Below are 11371 nucleotides of genomic sequence, written 5' to 3'. Positions count from 1 at the left end.
TTCGTTAGTGTTCGACACGGTCCCGTCTTGGAAGAGTAACAGCTCACACATGTAGTTAGCGGCGTAAATATACCAACCGGATGCACCATTGGTCTCTGGGAAGTCTAGTGAGATGGGTGTTACCAGCGAAATATTTGTGACGTGGAAGAATATTAATGTTAGTGCTCCTCATTTCACTCACAGTAATTGAAGCTGTCCTTTTAGGTTCCCGCCTAATCACACACCATGGAATATTCAGAACTAAGCAGACAAATACTTCTGAGGAGGAAGACTATTAATTTTTGATTGTTGTACGTTTTATTCGCAGCAAATAAAGCTGTCCTCTTAGGTTCCTGCCTCACCACATAATCGGAAATCACCACATCTTCGGAAACAAACAGCCAGGTATTAATTTAATCCTTCGTTTTCTAATCAGACGGAAATGTAAATAATCGATATTATTTACATTTCCGTCTGATTAGAAAACGAAGGATTAAATTAATACCTGGCTGTTTGTTTCCGAAGATGTGGTGATTTCCGATTGTGTGGTGAGGCAGGAACCTAAGAGGACAGCTTTATTTGCTGCGAATAAAACGTACAACAATCAAAAATTAATATTCTTCCTCCTCAGAAATATTTGTCTGCTTAGTTCTGAATATTCCATGGTGTGTGATTAGGCGGGAACCTAAAAGGACAGCTTCAATTACTGTGAGTGAAATGAGGAGCACTAACATTAATATTCTTCCACGTCACAAATATTTCGCTGGTAACACCCATCTCACTAGACTTCCCAGAGACCAATGGTGCATCCGGTTGGTATATTTACGCCGCTAACTACATGTGTGAGCTATTACTCTTCCAAGACGGGACCGTGTCGAACACTAACGAAAGTCGATTGCAGTTTCTGTGGTTGTCGATACTTCTCCTGAACATACTTGTATTTCATTCGCAAAAACGTTCCAGTATGTATTAACAACGCCAAGAAGGGAAAACAACTTTAACACGTAGCACGATACGATCATACATCCTTCAGCTCTGTAAACCATGGCATTGTCCATGACGCTAGGGGTTACAATGAGTTAGCGGATTTTTATCTCCTGCCCCAGTTGTCATCGAATCTCTTAAAGGCACATATCGTTGATGCGTTATTAACTGATTTAAATGATATTTAATGTGTGACGTTTTTGTGATACATTTTCAATCCACATTGCCTTGAAACGGCAAACTGCAAGTTATAACACACAACAGCTAAATACGTCAAAATGACTATGGTACCTGCAACATCGATTGTCGATGGTGCATGTGACGTCAAAATGAGCCACGATTGCAAAAAGACTGTCGTACCTAGCCACTACCAAGGTTGAACCACCTGAAGATGTAGGACAGCTGCTCCTAGGAAATATTGTGGAATTTGCGCAACGTGATCCGGCAGCAAACCCGTGAAGAATATTTACAACATACCCGCCAGGAAAGCTTGAAGACTCACAACCATAAAGAAGTCAGCCCATGGTTACAAAACAGAGCACAGCCCCTGTGACACAACACGAGAAGCTTTGACGAATAAGCCCGTTTAATTTTAAAAGCTTTGAATACTCTTATTTTAGGAAACACTGTCCTATTGCCTCTCTAACAGCCTATGCTTGTGTACTTGAGATGGCTTGATGACATGGCACCTGTGTAAGATTAAAAATTTTCACGACCAGAGTTCGTTTCAATTAAACATACCTGGTACCCGGAGAGATCCGATATGCTTTCCAGTCTTCTTCGTAGTCACTGATATGTTTCCTGAAAACAACAATCATAGTGTGGATTGTGAATACTCATGCATATTATAGTCCACCATCGTTCCTACTGTGTCTATGCCTCCTGGAGACATTTCTTAAATACTGGGCCAGAGTCGTTTGCTGCAATTCACTCCTCTTCCTTCACACCCTTTTCTTCAATAGTAGGAAGATGGTGCCATGTTTTCAGGACCCTACGGTATACCACTACGGCCAATATGTTTTTCACGATCTACTTGTTATCGAAAGGAACAAAAACGTTTGAAAAGTTGTGTCGTGGAAGAATTTTGAGGATTTTACGGGTTTATTGGATAACTATCAAGGAAGTATTGAATCGAATTGAGAAGTAAAGAAATTTTGGCAGAACTTGACTAATAACTGGGAACGGTCGACAGGACTTCTTTTCGGCAACGGAGTTAAGTATGGTGTAAATTAGTTGGAGAGAGACTAAGGCTTGACCTCCAAGCAGGTAGGGAAGGGATGTCTGGACGGTAAAGATAAAACTGAGGAGCTGAACTAGTCCTCCAGCTGATGTCTACAAGAACAACTATTTAAGAATGTTTAAGTGAATCTGCTGCTGTGTGTTATATGTGTGTCTTTCCTGCTCCAGGTCAATTTTATTCTAGGGTTATGAACATGTTTTTCTTTCTAGCGAGGGTTGCTAAATATACAAAGCTATATATCACCTCGAATTCACGACTTGTGTGTACGTGCGCGTGTTTCGCATCTGGTTCAGGACATCCATCTTTCCCTGGCTTACATCTGTACTATTAATCTGGCTGGTCTACCACCATCTGATGTACTATGTGGCTGAGTGACAAGTTGGTTGCATACGAATACTTCAGGATACCGATAGCCCTTCCTTCAACTGTATTTACACGTTCTTGGTCCTGCAGCTTCTCTCTCAACACATTACCCCAAGTATAGATCAGGGTTAACAGAGTGTTTCCATGCCTCACATACATTTCTGCCTCAATATACTGCAGTAGTGTAATTGATGTGGACAATAGTTGAGGTTTTTAAAAAAGAATCTTATAGTATGTTAAATGCTACGACCATTTCACTGACACGTCGGCTGTTTGTACTGACTAACAACTGCGTAATATCATATTATTCTCGGGCTGAAAGGTTCAATAAGGAGGCACATATAATCAACAACGTACATATAACACTATATCCAGCTGCGCTGTTGAAATAATGAACAAAAGCATTGCTTGAATTTATCCATTAACCACCATTTTTGTTTTGTTGAGTAATTCGGTTCACAGTCACGGAATTCAGCTGCAAATGTATGGACAAACTAATCGAAATAATAATATCTGTGGTGGTGGTGGTGGGGGGGGGGGGGGGTGAGTAAAATACTGAAAATAGAAAGGTATGTAACTGATACGAATTACATGTTTCGAGAGTAGAAACGTCCCAAAAACTAATTTTACATGCAGTAAATTTATGAACAAAATTTCCACTATGCAAGAGTAAGATGTACAGGTTTTTTCTTAGTTTTTTTTAGTTTTCAGTTTATGGCCGAAAATAAACAAATTCCTTTGAAACTGATTACGTTTCATTTGCGAAACGAAGATGACATGAGAGTGCTCGGTGAACAGTATGTTTTTCTTGCGGTATAATGCCCCAATACAAATGAAAAATAAGTATCCACGATATTTAACTACAGCTTCAAATCAGTGATTACCAAAAGTTCATTCGAGTGAAATTGCGAAGTAAGGAACCTGAATTACTGATATTTATGATAAAACAGTGTTAAGTGAAAAAATTTTATTTCATTCCACGCAAACAATACCTCGTTATTAACTCGAAAAAGAAACAGATATATAGTTTTCCATGTTCAGGTGAAGGAAATACAGACAGAGCACAATCTTTTGGGTGCCCTTAGATATATATTTACAGATAAAATATGAGTATCAAAGACTTACCTTCTAGCTACGATCGGAACCTCTCCTTGTTTAAAATTCAAACTCCTCTTTTCATAGGTTTTGCCTTCACTCATAAGCAAAATAGCTGCTGTCGATACATCAGAGCTGTCCTAGCACACAGCAGTAATACTATGGCGTGTGATGAAGAAACTTTTACATGTACGTGCTTGACAATTATCTTATTTCTGACTGTCCTCATCTGACTCTATAATATATACTCGTAAACGATCAGAAAATGGTTTTTTGATGAACGTGTGCGCAAACGATTTTTACATTTGTAGTTGGGTTCTATCGTTATTCTTCTCACTATATGCATCCTGCAGCATTCAAAATCATTCTTACTGTCCATTGTAACTGTCTATTCAGAAACGCCACCGTCAGTTTCCTTCCACTAGTATATTCAAGTGACTGTCCGAATGCGGAAATGAAAGATACTGTCAATGTTGTGCGAAAAAAGAAACATAGGAAAAGTGAAACGAAACGGGCGGACACCTTCAGTGCATCATATGGTATGACACTAAATAACCGTTAACCTACAACTTGAAAATCAGATATGTTTAGCATGAGCTATTAAGAGCTAATATGGCATCACCCTTAATGCTGGAAGCAGATACTTAACAAAAATCAAGGCAACTGAACTCGATTCTTCAATCTAGAAAAAGAAATGTTCCGACAATGCAATATGGAATAAGATGCTCAAAATTCTGCGAGAAATATGTGGACAATATTAAGTAAAAGAAGGCACAGGGTGAGGGCACGTGTTAAGACAAGGGCTAAATTCTACAGCACTGTACGGAGCTCAAGGGCTAACTTCCACAGCACTGTAGGGGAGATGCAGAGGACAAAAACTTCGGGCGAACACGGAGACTGAAATATATGAACAAATAACTGAGAACACTTGGTGTAGAGGAAGACAGAGTTGGAATGCATGCAGCAAAAAATGAGGACGTAGGGTGCAGGTGCTACTCTGAGATAAAGAGGTTGGGAAAACGGAAGAATTCAAGGCCGGGCATATCAATCCATTTGGGAAAGAGACGACAGAAAATAAAAGGAAACTCTCACAATAGGTCAAAACCAGAATATAGCAGGAACATATACACAACTGAAAAAATATACTGTAGAAATTTTCTTTCACTATAATTTTTAATGTTTTCAAAATGACCTATAGTCAAGTAACAGAAAGCAAATCAGTCATATTAGTTACAGTTACATCACTTATAAAATGACACACACGCATATACACACTGTAAAACACATTTTCTAAGTCAAAGAAGAAACAGTAACTGCCACGTTTAGTAAAAGAACATGCAATATATCGTCCATTAGCTTTTACTTTTCTGGTGCAATTTGAAAATTTTGCAGTTGACAGGCAATTGCATGAATGTGTGCTTGCTGCAAAAGGTGTTTGAATTACATATTTTATCTTTTGAATAAACGGTGTAATGTACTTACATTATAACTGTGTGAACTAGGACAAGATACCAAGAATGCTGCCTGCTTTGAGGCATAGTTGAAAATACAAATAGAGATATTTTAACGTTACTGAAACTCATGGTTCTCAATAAATCCACCACTAGTTCAGTGCTACCTTGAAGTGACTAATGTTTCATCCAACTGCAATGACAATAAAAATTAAGCGTATCCTCTGTTAAACAATGAAACTGCCTCTTCGTTACCACCTAGTTGAAATGAAAATTAATTAATAATTTTGTACCTTTGTAATTTTTGGCACTTGACTAATAGCGAACGCCTAACAAAAGTAGTGGACGTCTGTAACAGACAATTATTCCTGTATGATTTACAGAAGTGGTTGCAATTAAATGCATACTGACAACATACTGCATTACTTACAGTTTATTTCATCATCAAACACTCTTTAATATTCCGCAGTGTACAGCTATCTGAATAATATACAATCTTAGAACCCTCAAATTTGCACTGAAAGACAGCAGTTCTTCCCTCACAATTATGAGGAACTTTCAGTTCTGTAAATAAATTCTGAAATTGAAATTTAATTTCAGTTATTTTATAAATCATTACAACCAAGATCTTGTGGCATATAAGAATTTTGGAACTATTCACACTCACTTGATGTACATATTAAAATGTTGCATCAAATTTTGTTTTCACTCTCATTCTCTTAAACCAAAAACCAACTATTTGCATACATTATCACCGATCACGCATTTGTAACGTTCTTAACCGGATCAAACTAGCATTTCAGACTGTGAAGACAACATTAATACAGATATTCTTAAGACAAAATTAAGTCAACAATGTAAACCAATGAAATTCAGAAATACAAGACAGAAAAATTAATATACATTGTGAAAATTCTACACACTATGGAACGACAACAGTATGCAAAACATATTCAGAGAAAAAAGGGATAAAACTGTGTACAGGAAATTAAGTTAACTTCATCCTATCTAAAGCTTCCATCTCTTCATTAAAAACGTTTATGTGCATCCAATGCTAGGCAGTACCTGGAGCCCAAACGTGCAGTAAGTGTAGGACACTGGATTGTAAGTATATAATAACTACGATTGCTATCAATTTTCGAAACATTAATATGCTGATTGTTGGTGACAACAATATCGAAGTCGTCAAACAACAGCTAAAATATCGTAAGAAGACACAGACAGGAAACTACTGCAGCGCAACATTAAACTATACCTTAACATATAAACTGAAGACAGGTATTAGATCTTGAAAGACCTGACGGATGCAGTGTAATTGTTGAATGATTTCATCACATTTTGTAACAGCACTACATCTTTCCTTTACTTCTTCTTTGTCTTCTTCTTACGCGCCGTAATGACGATGTTATAGAACTCTTGACTCCATCTTAGCTGGAGTCACTGCAGTTGTCCTCTTTCTACCCCTGCTGCCTCTGCTTTTCCCCTTTCCCCCACCCATGCCAATCGCCCAGTCATCCCCTCTCCACTAATGCCATTATTGACTTATTGGTTGACTAAGCTTCTAACTCCTAACGCTTTTTTCCTGTTTTTGTCCCTCGCTCTCTCTCTTTTCTCGCTCTCGTTCTCTCTCTCTGTTTCTCTCTCCCTCCCTCTCTCTCACTCTGTTGTACACATACACACGCACAAAATCCTGTCCTCTTTCTCTCACGTAACGAAAGAGAGTCACACATTCTATAGACCACAATATTTTCGAAATGTTTCAGTATTCAATTGACATGTGCAGCGAGAGGGAAGAGGAATGAAGGTCGGTAGTCATACAAGAAATAAGCACAGGAAACTTGCACAGGGAACTGGTAAAAAAGTAAACTACACTCCTGGAAATGGAAAAAAGAACACATTGACACCGGTGTGTCAGACCCACCATACTTGCTCCGGACACTGCGAGAGGGCTGTACAAGCAATGACCACACGCACGGCACAGCGGACACACCAGGAACCGATGTGTTGGCCGTTGAATGGCGCTAGCTGCGCAGCATTTGTGCACCGCCGCCATCAGTGTCAGCCAGTTTGCCGTGGCATATGGAGCTCCATCGCAGTCTTTAACACTGGTAGCATGCCGCGACAGCGTGGACGTGAACCGTATGTGCAGTTGACGGACTTTGAGCGAGGGCGTATAGTGGGCATGCGGGAGGCCGGGTGGACGTACCGCCGAATTGTTCAACACGTGGGGCGTGAGGTCTCCACAGTACATCGATGTTGTCGCCAGTGGTCGGCGGAAGGTGCACGTGCCCGTCGACCTGGGACCGGACCGCAGCGACGCACGGATGCACGCCAAGGCCGTAGGATCCTACGCAGTGCCGTAGGGGACCGCACCGCCACTTCCCAGCAAATTAGGGACACTGTTGCTCCTGGGGTATCGGCGAGGACCATTCGCAACCGTCTCCATGAAGCTGGGATACGGTCCCGCACACCGTTAGGCCGTCTTCCGCTCACGCCCCAACATCGTGCAGCCCGCCTCCAGTGGTGTCGCGACAGGCGTGAATGGAGGGACGAATGGAGACGTGTCGTCTTCAGCGATGAGAGTCGCTTCTGCCTTGGTGCCAATGATGGTCGTATGCGTATTTGGCGCCGTGCAGGTGAGCGCCACAATCAGGACTGCACACGACCGAGGCACACAGCTCCAACACCCGGCATCATGGTGTGGGGAGCGATCTCCTACACTGGCCGTACACCACTGGTGATCGTCGAGGGGACACTGAATAGTGCACGGTACATCCAAACCGTCATCGAACCCATCGTTCTACCATTCCTAGACCGGCAAGGGAACTTGCTGTTCCAACAGGACAATGCACGTCCGCATGTATCCCGTGCCACCCAACGTGCTCTAGAAGGTGTAAGTCAACTACCCTGGCCAGCAAGATCTCCGGATCTGTCCCCCATTGAGCATGTTTGGGACTGGATGAAGCGTCGTCTCACGCGGTCTGCACGTCCAGCACGAACGCTGGTCCAACTGAGGCGCCAGGTGGAAATGGCATGGCAAGCCGTTCCACAGGACTACATCCAGCATCTCTACGATCGTCTCCATGGGAGAATAGCAGCCTGCATTGCTGCGAAAGGTGGATATACACTGTACTAGTGCCGACATTGTGCATGCTCTGTTGCCTGTGTCTATGTGCCTGTGGTTCTGTCAGTGTGATCATGTGATGTATCTGACCCCAGGAATGTGTCAATAAAGTTTCCCCTTCCTGGGACAATGAATTCACGGTGTTCTTATTTCAATTTCCAGGAGTGTATAAACCTCATTTTTATGATTAATTAAGTGTACAGTAAAATGAAATTGCAGTTCACCCCTAAAAGGTAAGCCATATATATGAATAAATATACTGTAGTTCTTATACATCAGTTGAATTACAGGTGCAGTGTATAGGACACACTATACGTCTTCATATTAGGAAAGAAAAGTTTCGAAGTTTTCGAACTGTTTATTGAAACTAATGGTTGTTACGACGCACATCACAAGAGAAAAAGTTGAAAAACTGTAACAATGTTTAACAAAACCGATAATTTTGTGGAATATGGTATTCTGTAACATACCTAAGCTACAAATCTGTAACCCGCCGAAAATATTAAATAATGGTGAAATACCAGAATGATATTTTCACTCTGCAGCGGAGTGTGCGCTGATATGAAACTTCCTGGCAGATTAAAACTGTGTGCCCGACCGAGACTCGAACTCGGGACCTTTGCCTTTCGCGGGCAAGTGCTCTACCAACTGAGCTACCGAGCACGACTCACGCCCGGTACTCACAGCTTTACTTCTGCCAGTACCTCGTCTCCTACCTTCCAAACTTTACAGAAGCTCTCCTGCGAACCTTGCAGAACTAGCACTCCTGAAAGAAAGGATATTGCGGAGACATGGCTTAGCCACAGCCTGGGGGATGTTTCCAGAATGAGATTTTCACTCTGCAGCGGAGTGTGCGCTGATATGAAACTTCCCGAGTTCGAGTCTCGGTCGGGCACACAGTTTTAATCTGCCAGGAAGTTTCAATGGTGAAATAGATACGGACGGAAACACAACATTTACAAATAAAAATTAACGAATGATACATTGTTTTAAAATGCGTAAAATTTAATTTAAAATAGCTGTCTATCTATCCACTGGTGATCCTACAGTGCAGGTGAAATACGTAACGAAACTATAGCATTAGTCACACCCAGTGCCAAAGAAAATGTGGTGTCACCGCCACACACCACACTTGCTAGGTGGTAGCCTTTAAATCGGCCGCGGTCCATTAGTATACGTCGGACCCGCGTGTCGCCACTGTCAGTGATTGCAGACCGAGCGCCACCACACGGCAAGTCTAGAGAGACGTACTAGCACTCGCCCCAGTTGTACAGCCGACGTTCATAGCAATGGTTCACTGACAATTACGCTCTCATTTGCCGAGACGATAGTTAGCATAGCCTTCAGCTACGTCATTTGCTACGACCTAGCAAGGCGCCATAGCATTTGATAATTAATATTGTGAAGCTTGTACAGTAACGAGAGATGTATACCAATTGTGGATTAAAGTTAAGTATTTCAACAGCTACGTACTTTATTTGCTAGACTCAAATCCTTTAACTGTTCCAGACCTCACGCCAATCTGAGCTTAAAAGCGTGCATTTCGGCCTCCTCTAGCAACACGGTGTTGGCTCTTCTGCCAACACTACAGAAAATATATGTAGGTGAATAAGGTACAGTTTTCCATACGTATATATTAGAGAGTAGTTCTGAACAAGTATCAATGTAATGTGTCTTCAGAGAGTTTTATTATGGCGTACCTTAATAAAATCTTCTCAGATTGCCAGCCACAGCATTTTGCAGTGAAAATTTACAAGAGAAGAATTTTATACAAACATTCTGTTTCAGTCAAGTATTTTATTTAACATTCTATTACACTTTTGTCGTTTGCTTCCTCCTTCAGTTAACGTTTGGGTATTTGAGACTGTTTTGTTTTGGACTTTTTGGGGCGACTTCAGGTTTAGGGACTACAACACAAAAATTAGTGACATAATATTTGCAGCTAGTCAAAAACGTTCAAATATGTGTGAAATCTTATGGGACTTAACTACTAAGGTCATCAGTCCCTAAGCTTACACACTACTTAGCCTAAATTATCCTAAGGACAAACACACACATCCATGCCCGAGGGAGGACTCGAACCTCCGCCGGCACCAGCCGCAAAGTCTCTGACTGCAGCGCCTTTGACCGCTGGGCTAATCCCGCGCGGCTGCAGTTAGTCTAGATAGAATTGTATCAGAACTTATGACGTTCTTCTTAGGATATTTTGATGTCTTCTATTTCGTTTCATATATAATTATGACAACGCAGATGCTTTATTGAAGTATTTTTCTCTCTCAGTCCCTACATGCGTTTTTAACCTCCACTTGTCTGAATGACCCTCAACGAAATACTTTTATCTCATTGATAATAACAATCTCATGTTTCCACACACACACACACACACACACACACACACATACATACATACACACACACACACACACACACACACACACACACACACACACACTCACACACACACACACACACATCATTTTTAACTAGAAAATTTCCATTCACACAGTAGATAGTTTTTAATGTATTGTAAATACTTATCTTTGACATAAATTTCATCTGATTTATCTGACATGCCTCTTGTGCTGGTTGAATTTCAACCTTCCAACGTGTGCACAAATTATGAAAACTTTGGAAGATAAACCTGCAACATATTTATCACCTTTAGTGAAAAACACAGTGATTTCCTCAAAAAATGGAATGATCAGACTGGAACTACTGACAGTAACCTTATTCTGTTGAATCATCGTCTTATTTGAACTAGAACTAACTTATCTTCCAAAGATTTTAGAATTTGTGCATGAAGTAGAAAGCTAAAATTCAACCAAGAGAAGAGATCTGTCAAGTACACCTGGTGACATGTATGTCATGAAGAAACGTATTTACAATACATTAAAAACTACATAATATATGTATGGGAATGTTCATATCCTCATGGCAAAAGTGATAAGTTACTAGCTCTGTATTTCGATTTGTAACCTTCTATATACATATATATATGTCATTCTCAAGCTCCAAAACAGTTGTGGTAAAAGAGTATAAGAAAAGCAGCTCTGCCTGTTTATTATTACACTATTGCTAGTGGCGGACTGGCTGGTGATTCACCACCAGCAATAGAGTGTAAAGCTTGGACAATAT

The 11371-nt window shown here is 40.8% G+C and overlaps 1 non-coding gene across 1 annotated transcript; it reads right to left on the bottom strand.

Annotated features, from left to right (window-relative positions):
• Window positions 1-8825: 8825 nt before the first annotated feature.
• On the bottom strand, window positions 8826-8899 carry Trnas-cga. Its single transcript has one exon. It is a non-coding gene; the product is annotated as a tRNA-Ser (tRNA).
• Window positions 8900-11371: the final 2472 nt, after the last annotated feature.

This window comes from Schistocerca americana, chromosome 6 (genome assembly GCF_021461395.2).
Source record: "Schistocerca americana isolate TAMUIC-IGC-003095 chromosome 6, iqSchAmer2.1, whole genome shotgun sequence".
Taxonomy (NCBI): domain Eukaryota; kingdom Metazoa; phylum Arthropoda; class Insecta; order Orthoptera; family Acrididae; genus Schistocerca; species Schistocerca americana.
Note: the sequence above shows the minus strand (reverse complement) of the source record. Positions and strands in the feature narration are given on the sequence as shown.